The following is a 13962-nucleotide window of genomic DNA, read 5'->3' on the forward strand; positions in this document are numbered from 1 at the left end:
TAGTCTAGTCTATAGTCTAGTCTATAGTCTAGTCTATAGTCTAGTCTATAGTCTAGTCTATAGTCTAGTCTATAGTCTAGTCTATAGTCAAGTCTATAGTCTAGTCTTCAGTCTAGTCTTCAGTCTAGTCTTCAGTCTAGTCTTCAGTCTAGTCTATAGTCTAGTCTTCAGTCTAGTCTATAGTCTAGTCTATAGTCTATTCTATAGTCTATTCTATAGTCTAGTCTTCAGTCTAGTCTATAGTCTAGTCTATAGTCTAGTCTATAGTCTAGTCTATAGTCTAGTCTATAGTCTATAGTCTAGTCTATAGTCTAGTCTTCAGTCTAGTCTTCATTTTAGTCTTCAGTCTAGTCTTCAGTCTAGTCTTCAGTCTAGTCTTCAGTCTAGTCTTCAGTCTAGTCTTCAGTCTAGTCTATAGTCTAGTCTATAGTCTAGTCTATAGCCTCTTCTATAGTCTATTCTATAGTCTAGTCTTCAGTCTAGTCTATAGTCTAGCCTACAGTCTAGTCTATAGTCTAGTCTATAGTCTAGTCTATAGTCTAGTCTATAGTCTAGTCTATAGTCTGGCCTATACTCTAGTCTATAGTTTAATCTATAGTCCAGTTTAGTAAATTGTATATACAAATTTTCAATATTTGCAATAAGTAACATGTAGTAGATTCTTTGGCACATAGGGCTTGAGTATGTCATTTAAAATTTGTATATTTTAATTTATTGATTATATACTTTGACTTTTAAATATTATTCAACCCACTGTGCATAGAGTTTTTTGTTCTTACTCTTTACGTTTATTTTCGGTTTATTCGCTTTAAATGCTGATAACGCATTTTCGTTAAAATAAAACTCTCTACGAATGACTTTGGTTTTTTTATCCATGAGTGTGTTAGCAAGGAGTGTGTGTGTGTGCATATATATGTATTTTTATTCAATGATTTTGTTTATCTTCAGAATGCAGGCAAAAATTTCAAGAAAATGTTATACGTTTTTTTCCTGTAATTGGCAGTTCTTTTGTACAATTTCTACGTTTTACTAAAAAGATAAGTTGTTTGTGTGTTTGAGTTGGTGAATGTAAGTGTGTGTGTGTATATATTATTTTCTAACTAAAACTAAATGCTAAAAAAAGTTTTAAATTATAGTTTGAAAAAGTAAAAGAAAAACGTAAATGCAACACCAACATCACCAGCAGCAGCAAGCAAGCAATTTTAGTAATGCTGAAACACTGTTGAAAAATTAAAAGTGCACTACTAATCAGAAATTCTTTAATAAATAAAGCTGCAGCTGTAAACAAAGAGAAACTGAATAACCAACTATAATTATCATCTTTAACTAACAGCCAAAATATAAAACATAAACAAAACTAGTTCAATAATTCAACAAACTTTTCTACTTATTCTATGCACACTCTTGTTTGGTTTCGATTTTATTTTTATCATCACGTAAGTACTACAAAATTAAATATAGAATTTATATTGATATGTTTAGTATAATTTTAATTCGATTGTCTATAACTATGATTGTCGGTTATAATAATTTTAATATTATTTTACAGATATGTATTACAGAAATTTTTAAAAGTACAGACTCATTATCGTTATTTTAGTAGATATGAGTTTACAGAATTTAACCATTTTATACAGGAAAATATTCCAAGTATTTGACATCCGTATATAATGACTGTTTAAACTAGATATAGGAAGAGGAAATTTTAAGAAAATATGTGAAATAGAAGACTGATATAAGTTCCTGATATGTCCTACATTTAATAAGTAGATGGAGATACGAATAGAAGTATACATATCGACAGGCGGATAGACGGACAGATGAACATAGTAGTTTGATCATTATAAATTCTAATTAACATCCAACATTTATACTTTTATGGATCTACAATGAATATTATGTCATTGCAAACGTATTTTATTTGTGAAATATTTATTTTTATACCAAGTCATCATCATTTCTTTAAACAACAATAAATATTAGTTAATTTAAGTAACAAAAGACTTAGAATTAGAATTTATAATGAATGCACTTATGTGTCAATTTGAAAATTAGTTAGAATAGAAGAAGTTTTATTACATGAATATGCTGAATCATTTGACATAAAATCTATGCCTAAACTTTAGGCATCATTATCATAATTTTAAACTAAACACAAACTTAAACAGTTTGCATATGTATGACTAATAAGAAAATTTAGTCAGTAAGCTTATAAAAGTTAGTCGGTTTAAAAGTTTAACTACCGAATTTTGTTTGGTATATGACAGATGTTATAATGATTAATCAAAGTTTTACTTGCATGTGGTTAGAAGCAATATAAATCTGTGGCAAATAAGTTGCTAAAGTCTTAAGGAGATTTAAATTAATTGATATTTATTAGGAGGACTCATTTTTACTCCTATACAGTTAATATTCCAACGGGTAATAATTGTTTTAGGAGGATTATTGAAACTGTAGTAAGTAAGGTAGTTAGTTATTTACTTTGTTAGTTAATAAGTTAGTTAGTTATGTAATTGGTTATTTATTTATTAAGGTATTATTTATTTATTAAGGTAGTTAGTTAGCTAGCTAGCTAGTTAGTTAGATAGATAGATAGATAGTTGGTTAGTTAGTTAGTTAGTTAGTTAGTTAGTTAGTTAGTTAGTTAGATAGATAGATAGATAGATAGATAGATAGATAGATAAATAGATAAATAGATAAATAGATAGATAGATAGATAGATAGATAGATAGATAGATAGATAGATAGATAGATAGATAGATAGATAGATAGATAGAAAGATAGATAGATAGATAGATAGATAGATAGATAGATAGATAGATAGATAGATAGATAGATAGATAGATCGATAGATAGATACATAGATAAATAATGAGTTAGTTAGTTTCTTGGTGACCTGACTTAGGTACCTACCGGTGGTCACTTTTAAAATAAACTTAAGTTTTTTCTATTGGTAGTTAAAGCCCTTCTCCTTTAACCAATCTTTCAACATCAACTGCTAAATAGCACTAAATGTTTCTAAAATAATTGCTGACGTATGAGTAATGTTTAAAAATAATTTCATATTAAACATACGTCTCAATTAAAATGGTACAAAACCACAAACATTAAACTTTCAAACGAAATTTACATAACTGACGATTCGATGGTTTTGAACACACACAACAACACACAAGCATAGACATGAACTACATATATAAAATAACATTTGGGGGAAAATATGTTGGTCATATCAAAATGGTTTATTATTGGTTTGTTAAAAGGTACAAGTGCCACACATTAACATAACATACTTTGACAGTTAATTATTTTAAAATTTATTGCAATTAATTTTACTCATAAACATATTGTAAAGAAAAGTTTTAACATTAAAAAATGTATATTAAGTTTTTCTTGTATAGTTTTTCTTTCTCCATAAAGTTAGGTTTATATAACATCTTCTCTAGAACTAATTAAAACTACAAAATATTTATATTATTGCTTTATGGAAAAAAAGTTTAATTTTAAAACAGATTTTCCAGTCTTGTTTAAATATTATCTATAGTTTTATTATTTCTTTTTTTTTGGAGCAAAAAAGGATGTAAACAGACAATAATAAAAATTTGTATGGCAAAGAAAAATAATTTTATTATATGAATTTATTTCAAGGGAAATAACAAAATGTGTGTTTAAAAAAAAAAAAATAAATAACAAATTCATAAAAATATGGCATTCAACCAAAAAACAAAACTGACAGACAAACGGACGGATGGACGGACGTACAGTAAGCTTGCTTCCAACAATGAATTGAATTTTTAAACAGAACGGAAGTACTTTAGCAAACTACCCCCCATACATACACACAACTTTATTATGGGGTTTCCCTTTTTCTCTGTTAGCCAGAAATCTGCGAAAAACAGCTTAGGTTTTGTTTTTCAACATTTATTTATAAATATGGATATATATTTTTTGTTGATTTTTTTTCGCTGCTGTTGGTAAAGTTTAAAATTTTTTGTTTCTTTTTTTTGCGCATTTTTGTTTGTTATAAAGAAGAATTTTTTTGGTAAAAATACAAAAAAATATATATATGAAAACCTTAAAAGAATGCAAGGAAATTTCATATAGAAAGCATTAAACAAAAATAATACTGTAAAATAAGTTCAGAAAGTGTCAGTTGAGGAAAAAAACAAGAACTACAATATTTGTCTGTCATATCTGACATAATTTTTAAAGATCTGAATCCCAAATATTTGAATCCAAATATATCTGGAGTCTTAAGAAAACTGATTTCCCCAGAATGACAGATAGACGGACACGGCTTAATCGACTTTGCTTTCTACAATGATTTAGAATATATATACTTTATATTGTTGGAAAATTATATTGAATTTGGAAATAGAAATTAAGAACGGAATGAAAAAGTTGAATATATCATTCTAACACCCTCCCGGGTCATGATTCCTTGATGCACAACCCTCATTTTGATGTATTGCAATCCTGGGGTAAAGTGGCACTAGTACACTGAGAGAAAAAACCTGTATAAAAGTACCGAAATTTATCTAATCCGTTGTCAAAAGTGAGTTTACCACGTTTGTTAATATTTAATTTTAAACAACCACCATTGTAATTTTGACAACGCATCGTTGTCATTGCAATAACGCATTGCTTTCATTTCGATTACCCTTCATAACATTTCGGTATGCAGGACTATGTTCTGGCAAGTCACTTGGTTAAGGTTCCCTCGGGATTTACGTAATAGCTGTGGATTAAACCAAAAACGGGGGAAGAGTGAGTTGCGATTAAAAGACTGATGCGCGATAAAGTCTATATTTAGGGATGAGCTGATTTTGTTTCATTGTCTAAGTATATTCAGAAAAAAACTTTGTTCATACCACATTTAAAACAGTATGTTCTCTGTGGGTAAGAACAAAGTCTTCGGATTTTTTTGACGGATTTATACTTCGGTCTACCGGTTGCCGTTGCAGACTCAACAAATGCCCTACCTACTGCGTAAATGTTAAGCAACGCGGCAGCAATAGTCAGAGACTAGATAGCAAGTCATTTTTTGAAGAGGAGTTTTTATGATCACTAGGATCATTACAAAAATTGGTTGTGTCGTTTAAAGTTCTATAAAAAAAAGTTTTGGTAATTTTGTTAACTCGGGGGAGTGCGGTTGTACAAGGTTTACATGGACACATATACAGACGGATGGATGGACGGACAGACAGACGGACATAGTGAAATCGACTTAGAAAGTGCATCTGAGCCAATTGGTGTACTTTAAGGTGGATTTAGAGCCAATAGCATAATACCCTCCCCACTAAAGTGGTGTAGGAATACTAAGTACGATTTTTATCCCTTAAAGCTTTTAATTAGACAAAAGATCCGAATTCATATTTCGAGTTTTTCAATAAGGGACAAATGTTATATAAATTTTACTTCTATATTCTATATTTACTTCTATATTCTTAATTAGACAAAAGATCCGAATTCATATTTCGAGTTTTTCAATAAGGGACAAATGTTATATAAATTTTACTTTTATATTCACAGTGTTAAATGATACATGCTTTTAATGAAACTAAGATTTCATTAAAAGAATGGGTGACGTATGAGTATTGTGAAAAAAATATTTCATAATAATCATACGTCATATTTATTTAAACTTGTCGGCTACAGATTTTTTACAGCAAAACCAAAAAACACTGGATTTATAGATTTAATACGAGATTTCTCAAGTAACTAGTTCAGTAACATTTTGCCTAATGTAAGCTTTAGAAACTCCAACATCTAATGAGATGTCCAATAACAAAAAAAAAAAAGTTCCCTAAATATTGTAGGCAAGACGTGAATTTTTTTCGTGTTTGTTTTCTTTTAAGAAAAATACAATAAAAATCTTAACAGATTTTTATGTTTGTTTCTTTAGGCAAATTAAATTTGTTCATGTAAATATTGTAGTTATCAAGACAAATGAATAAATTTCGTGAAAATGAGCTTGTATCGGTATATGTATATAAAAACAAGTATAAAAACAAAAAGCATTATACACAAAAACGTAAATTTTCCCAAAAAATATTTTCTTTATACATTTGTTTAGGTCTACGTTTTCTCTTTCTTAAGTTTATTTGGCTATAACAATGTTTTTGTTGTTGTTGTTATTGGATATTTTGTTTTAAGCTTATATTTTGGCTATAAAACAAATATAAGAAAAAAATACATATATATATATATAATAATAAAATTGTAGGAGTAACGTAGCGAAAAGTTAAACAAATTTTGTAAAATTAATAAAAAATTGTTTTTGTTTTTATTTTACTTGTGCAAATAAATATTGGAAAAAAGAATTGTATTTGTTGCTGGTATATATTTTATTGTTATTTTTAGGTAAACGAATTAGTGGGTCGTCGTACTGGTATTTAATTTAGTTCCACAAATAAAAATAAGAAGAAACAAAAATATACAAATAAACAAACATTAATACTGCGACGTACAAAGTACACGTTTTTAGTTTCACGGCTACAACTACTAAGTGTTTGGTGTCGGAAAGCAAGTGAAAAATCATTATGGCAAATATTAAACGGTGGGATTGTTAAAAAAATATTTGAAAAAAAAAAAATACCAAATTCTTTATTCGAATTTGGTGCTAAGTAGGGCTTAGAGCCAAAATTTCTAATATTTTATAAAATTTAATAGAAATTAGCTGAATATGTATAAGATAAGTACAATTTTTTCCTTAAACTGCAGAATTTCTTTAAAGTATCAAACTAATATTTGTAATTTTCTAATAAGTTATGTGTGTGGGATATGCCTATGTATCAATTCTGCTAAGACCGTACTGGTTCTTTTCAGCAGGAGGCATCAAATGCAGAATTAAGACTTCCAAGATTACATGGTACTTTATAAATTGAAGTAAATCAAGTGGAGCCAAACATCTTGGCGTAGTTTTAGCTCCGGTGGAAGTGTAATGCTGAGATTCGAAGAAACGCGCTATGTGTTAAAAAAAAAAAAAAATTGGAAAGAAAAAGCATATATTGTACACTGAATGTACACCTATGGGGCTCTTGTTTGGTGGAGAGCGGTGGATACCAAGACTCACCTTTCACTTCAAAACAATGTCTTGAAATCACTGGCTTAATGATTTCCACTACTTCGGTCAGTATAGAGACTATGATAAGGAGTGAGATCGAAAAATTCTTAACATACATATATGTTTATAAAAAAGAAACCACTAAACTTACAGCTTTATTTTTTTTATTTGATTCAAATTATTATTACAATTTACACAAAAAAAATCTTTTTATAGTTTTAATCACTAGTGATGAAATTTTGAACCCTTTTCGGAAACCCTTCCATTAACTTTTTTATAGTGCTTTCTGTCACTTTGCTCGAACATGTAGTCCATCTCCGTTTAAAATCTACCACACTTTTGGACACCTTTTTTGTACTCTTCAATTCTCTTTTAACAAGAGCCCAATATCTCTCCACTGGCCTTAGCTCCGGGCAGTTTGGAGGATTTGTCTCTCTTGGTACAAATACCACATAATTGTTCTTGTACCACTCAAGGGCTTGTTTACCATAGTGACAGGATGCCAAGTCAGGCCAAAAATAAGTGGACACATTATGAAGTCTTATGAATGGAAGCAGCCTTTTTTGTAAACATTCCTTGATGTAAATTTCGGTATTTATAGAGCCCGTTGTAACAAATGATTGGCTTCTTTTGCCGCAACTGCATATTGCTTGCCATACCAAGAACTTTCTGGGAAATTTTGTCTGCTTTTGGGTCCTAAACTTTTCTTCAACATTCCCTCTAGCATCAGCAACATAAAACTTTTGACCTGGAAGTTGCGAAAAATATGACAGAACATACGTTTCGTCATCCATTATGCAGCAAGAATATTTTTTTATAAAACTTGACTTCAATTTCCGTGCTCTGTTTTTTGTCTCAAAATTTTTAGCAGCGTTCCTGTCAGGAACTTTTTGAGCCTTGTATGTTTTTAAACCTGCATTAGCTTTAACCTTTCGTACCAAATAGTCCGAGCACTGAGCTAACCGAGCTGCTTTCCTACCGGATGTGTTGGGAGCTCTTTTGAAAATGCGTTCTATTTTTTTGGCTTTAGAAACATCATGTGGACCATTCCTTCTACCTGAACCAGGTTTTCTATCAACTGACAAGTTCTCCCGGTACTGTTTAATAACATTGGAAACAGTTTGACGGCAGACCTTTGTATGCTTGGCCAACTTTTTGTAAGACCAAGTTGGGTTTAATTGAAAATATTTAATAATTTCAGTACGCACTTTTTTCTGATCACTCATTTTAATCAGATTAACAAAAAAATTAATATAATTGACATTACACATAATATCTGACATGTTTTTCAAAGGTAACTTGATCAAAAAAAAAAATCAAATAATACTTTGGTTGAAAAATGTAATGAAAAACGTGTGTTAAGAATTTTTCGATCTCACTCCTTAAATATAATTCCTCTTATGAAAAATACATATGTAACTGAAACAAGTCGAAATCTCTTCTTAATTGTATTGAATCACTGATACAATTAAAACAACGTCATGTTGAGTTAATATGGGTCCCAGGATATGAAGGATATTTGGAAAAATTAGACTTAACTCGTACACAAAGGGATATTCACACTCTTCTTGTTAACTTTCAAAATTTATAAATCTGTGGGCTTTGATTGAGACTAAAGTCAGTTTGTTAAATATCACCACTTGTAGAGTAACTAGTCTATTATCGTACACTCTTACAAAGCACAGCATTAAAACTCTCTTGCTTTTGTAGTAGGAATTCGATAAGGTTTCTCATGGGTAATATTACTGGGAACTTTGTGATTGTGTCTGATTCTTACGGTGGCCACAGGAACCACATAGTCAACGACATGAGGAAAATCATTATCCCTTGTGAACGAAATTTCAACATAAGGATATGTTATTTGTATGAGTATCACAAAGGCCAGAAGGCCGCCCAGTGAACTCGCTAACTTGTGAGCAACACACGTAAACTAGCCTTCTTTGTTGATTGGTTTAAAAGATGGATTAGGTTCAAGGCACCTAAATATAGTCAGATTTAAAAAAAATGGACCATAAATCTGACCTTACATGACTAAAAAACATACTTTAATTGTGTAAATATCACAACTCTTGATTTGGCCGTTAAGTCTGTGTGATTATGAATCTGTCATTAATAATACTGATTAATGTTTAAAGAAGAGATCAAAGTTTTATTTAAAGTAATTATTAGTTATTATTAGTTATAAACATAGACAGACAGACGGACAGACGGACGGACAGACGGACGGACAGACAGACGGAGACACAATAAGTGTGAATGTTATTTAAATAAACAAACTAAAAAACTTTCATTTTAAGTAACTTACTTACTATTTATAAATTTTTCTTATTCTAAATGAAAATGATTTCTTCGGTTCATATTATTTATCACAAAATTAATTACAATTATGAATTCGATTTTTTTGTATCTTTTATGTTAAAGAGGCTAAAATAAGCCAGAGTTAATGTAAAATCTTTTATTATACTAACATTTCATGGCAATCTATCCCACTGTAAATATCATTAAAAAAAAAAAAAAAAAAAACAAACAAAATACAAACGAAACGGAACACTTTACAATACAGTAGAGTAAATACCAGACGTTAGATCTTTAGAAATGACTGAGTGAGTGTATCAGATGCACACTTGAATAAATAAAATATAAATTAGCTCTTCTTGTTTGTTTATTTTAGCGGTAAGTGTAGCAGCGTTAGTATACTTTTAGGGTGAAGGGGATGGTGTTGAAGGCAGATGAAAGAAAGAAAGAAAAAAAAAATAAATAAAATCATTGATTTCCATAATGATATATTGAAGTAGTGAAATAAAAACAATAAACAATAAATGGTTTGTTGTTTTATATGTTTCGACTGTATATCGAAAGAATATAGTCAAGTCTAAAGCAGACGAATAAAATGACCATTTAAGAAAAAATTGTTGATATCTTGGGTGTTTTTATTTTATGTGAAAAAAATAAATCTTGAAGGAGATTTTAATTTTCACTTGGTGTTGATTTTTATTACAAATTTATTATAAAAGTAAAAAAAAAAATATAATGACAAGTGCTGAAAAAATAACATTAATAACACTTTATCAAAATATAAACCAAAATGAATTTTTGTAAAACATAAAAAATTAAGTTTTATTTTAAAATTTAAATATTTTACTTGTTTTTATTCAAAAGTTTTTTAAACATTTAACCATTAATTAATCTCACTTAAGAGAGCGTAACTATCTTTTTTCCACAAAACCTAGAAGTTAAACAAAAGATAACTAATTACAAGTTTTTTTCTTTCTATTTAACTGAAATTCAAAACAAAAAGAAAAACAAAATAACAAGAAAAGCTTAGTAAATACATAAAACAAAATAACACTTTTAATTGTACCACAATGTGTGTGTGAAAATGAATGAATAAATGAATGTTTGTTTATGCAAAGCGAACTAAAACAATATATGCAATAATGTAAATTTAAAAACAGAAACAGACTTTGTTAGTTTTACTACTTTTTTCTGCCTCTCTCTCACACTTTTAAAGCGGAAACTCATTTGCCAGTGGTTTTCACAGTAACTTCCGGTGTAACGATGTCATTTAATGTGAGTTTTTGAACTTCCGTCGTACCTTAAAGAGCAATACATATAAAACAACGAGTTCAAATAATATGCAACTCATGCATACAAACTTTATTACAATACGTACATTGAAATTGAAATATAAACAGCCAAACTGTCAAGAAGTTAAAGTGTAATATACAACAACACAAAAAAAGTATAAAAAAGTGCTACTAAATGTAAATTAAATAAAAGCTTTTGTATACTTACACTTACCTTAGGACAGGCCATTAAAAAAAAGTTAATTCGCTCTATTTTATACATTTCAAACTAAATTCAAGTGTTATACGTGTTGTTCAAACACTCATTTTAGCAACTTGCCTAATACAGATGTACATTCACAAATAACACATGCACACTAAATGTCAACTATTCACAATACCAAGAGGAAAAGTGTGTGTTTGTAGAACGTAAAAAAAACTTAATTAGAATTAAAATTGTTTTGGGGAAAATTAAAAAGCAAACACATTAATTAAAATAAGTAAATAAAATATGTGAGACATGAAAATTGAGCAAATAAACGACCATAGATACACTACATCAGGGTTTTAAGGAATCGGGAACTGGGCCTTTATAGAAGCTAGACTATTTCTTAAGATAATCATACATTTTTCATTTTTCATACCGAAATATTGAATATACCAGATCGCCTTAAAAATTGATTTTAAGGCGATCTGGTATTGTCTATCTTTCCTTCGTCTAACTTTTGAAGTCAATATAGAAGTTAAACATTACCATATATTTTCATTATCGACATAAACTGTAATTAAAAGTGGAAAACGTTATTTCGAGATTTCACTTAGACCTTGTACAAGGACAGGGACTTTGAAATGTAGTTTTAAGTTTGGCATATACTTATGTTGAATATTAAGTAATTTGCGGCCACCAATACATTAGGCCAAATTCGTATAGCACATTCTGAAGTGAAGTGAGGCTTTGTCTCCAGCTTTGTTGGGTCGCATGTTCTCTATGATTTTTAGTCAATAGGTTGTTACAGTTTGCCACTCTTTTGGTTCCATCAACTATAGTTACCCACTCAAGCACCGTTGTTACAATGACGGGTCACTTAAGCATTTTACATTGAGTTATCGTGATGAATCAACTTTTCATCTTAAATAACTATTCGGGCTTACATAATCGTCCCCTAAGGTAGGTAGGTAGGTCGATAGGAGGATTTATACTACATCAAATCCGAAGAAATACACCTAGGCCACTATCGGGTCTGTTGTGCGCTCCTTACCATGAAAAAAGAAAAAATATTTTTCAGTGTTCAGAAACTCAGTTTCCTGAACGTAATTCCTAAGAATCTTCCAATCAGTGTTATTTCCGGAATAACATCACTTCCAAGATACTTGGATCTAACTTCGACGAATGCCTGGCAGTGGCAAAGAAAGTGCTCCAGAGTTTCACTATCCTCTCCACATGCTCTACATTCGTCTGAATCCGCACGTCCAATTTTGCATAGATGTGCTCGTAGTCCTGTGTGTCCACTCAGAATACGTACCATCATACTAACTTCAGACTTCCTCATTTTGAGGAGATTTTTCGTCTTGCTCTCATCAGGAGAGATGTTTTCGTTTGTCAGGTTAACTGAATGGTTTTTCGTTTGTCAGGTTAACTGCCTCGAGCTCCCTTCCCTTTAAAGCTATTATATTCGCCCTTTCGTTACCGACTACTCCCGAGTTGGCTGGTACCCATATGATAGATTTAGTTCTATCGCCTGATAACGCCCTAATTGCCTTCTGGCTGTCGGTAAATATATTAAGCGCCGTGGGCGCCATATTTATTCTAATCCAATTTACGCATCCCGTTATTGCTCGTACTTCTGCCTGGAAGTTTGTGTTATGATTTGGTAAATGGTGGTATATTTCTGTTTCTGGGTCTTTAATATAGAAACCCAGCCTCACTTTGTCCCCCAATTTAGAGCCATCCGTGTAACAACGGATTCCTAATGGTATTTGCTCTAATGTTCCGCTTGACCAAGGCATTCTATCTGGGATCAGCGTTTCAAAGTTTCCGACATATTCTGTGTCTGGTATACGATCAGGCAAGTCCGATGATTGTGTATAACCTTCCAATGTGTCCAGTATACATTGATGACGTATCCTATAACCGCTATTGGCCAGTTCGCTTAAAGTAAAGAGCCGTTCGGCTGTAAGCGCCGCCTCATATCTTAAATATTTTTCAATGAGTGGAATATCTAGCAACGTTTTCAGAGCCTTGATTGAAGAAGTACACATCTTATACCCAAACAGCATGTACGCTGAACTCCCTGTAGTAGTTTGATATTGCACTTTTTGTTTAAAGAAGTCCACCAGATTATAGAATTGGTCTAATTACACTTTTATAAAGCCAATTTGTCATAATAGAACTTAGACCCCATTTCATGCCTATAGTTCTCCTATATATCGCCGGTGTGCCTTGTTGACCCTATCCTCTATGTGGTGTCTCCATTTTAATTCCCGGTCGAGGATTACACCTAAGTACTTAACTTTGTCTGTCACTGGTGTCTTCTTGCCCAGGAAGCAAGGCTCCTAAAGTATAAAGTTAGTTAGTAAGTTATGGGAGTTATTTATTTAGTCAGTTAGTTAGGAGTCAATTAGTTAGTTAGTTAGTTAGTTAGTTAGTTAGTTAGTTAGTTAGTTAGTTAGTTAGTTAGTTAGTTAGTTAGTTAGTTAGTTAGTTAGTTAGTTAGTTAGATAGATAGATAGATAGATAGATAGTTATTTAGTTAGTGAGTTAGTTAGTTAGTTAGTTAGTTAGTTAGTGAGTTAGTTAGTTAGTTTTTTTGTTAGTTAGTGAGTTAGTTAGTTAGAATTATGACTTAAAATGCTATTGTTAAAGTAAATTTGAGCATTTTAACCTCTTACATAACAATGAAAGTTTTTGCTGGGTTATTTTTATGTACCTATTATTTTCCTGTTTGTATTCCTTGATATTTTTGCTGACTACGGTTTGTGTAATTTGTTTTTTTTTCAGGATATTTCTCTCTTCATATTACTTGGTAAATTTACATAATGTTGTGACAAGTATTTCCCATACCTCACAGAGAATTCTAAGAAGAAAAAAACTTTTCTAACATTAAAATGTTATTTATGTGAGTCAGCAATTATTTGGAATTTTTTAATTTAAAATAAATTTTGTTATTTTTTTTTTTAATAATTAAATACATTTTCTTAATACGGAATTCTTTTTAACAAATATATATTTGTTTATTAAATTTCCGAAAAAACTTAACTTCTTACAATTTTTATACATATAAAGTTTTTGAACACTGTGACTACATTAAGTCAAGTAATAAACTAAACAAT

The 13962-nt window shown here is 30.4% G+C and overlaps 1 protein-coding gene across 4 annotated transcripts in view; it reads left to right on the plus strand.

Moving 5' to 3' along the window:
- Positions 1 to 1097: 1097 nt before the first annotated feature.
- LOC111676001 overlaps positions 1098 to 13962 on the plus strand; it is a 71139-nt gene continuing 58274 nt past the window's right edge. For 2 of the 4 annotated variants that reach the window (XM_046945780.1, XM_046945779.1), the window contains exon 1: positions 1099 to 1436. The gene's annotated coding sequence lies outside the window, so the exon portion shown is untranslated. Of the gene's footprint in view, positions 1437 to 13962 lie in introns of all 4 variants that reach the window. The other 2 variants (XM_046945781.1, XM_046945782.1) reach the window with 2 other exon arrangements.

The sequence above is a fragment of the Lucilia cuprina genome, chromosome 3 (assembly GCF_022045245.1).
Source record: "Lucilia cuprina isolate Lc7/37 chromosome 3, ASM2204524v1, whole genome shotgun sequence".
Taxonomy (NCBI): domain Eukaryota; kingdom Metazoa; phylum Arthropoda; class Insecta; order Diptera; family Calliphoridae; genus Lucilia; species Lucilia cuprina.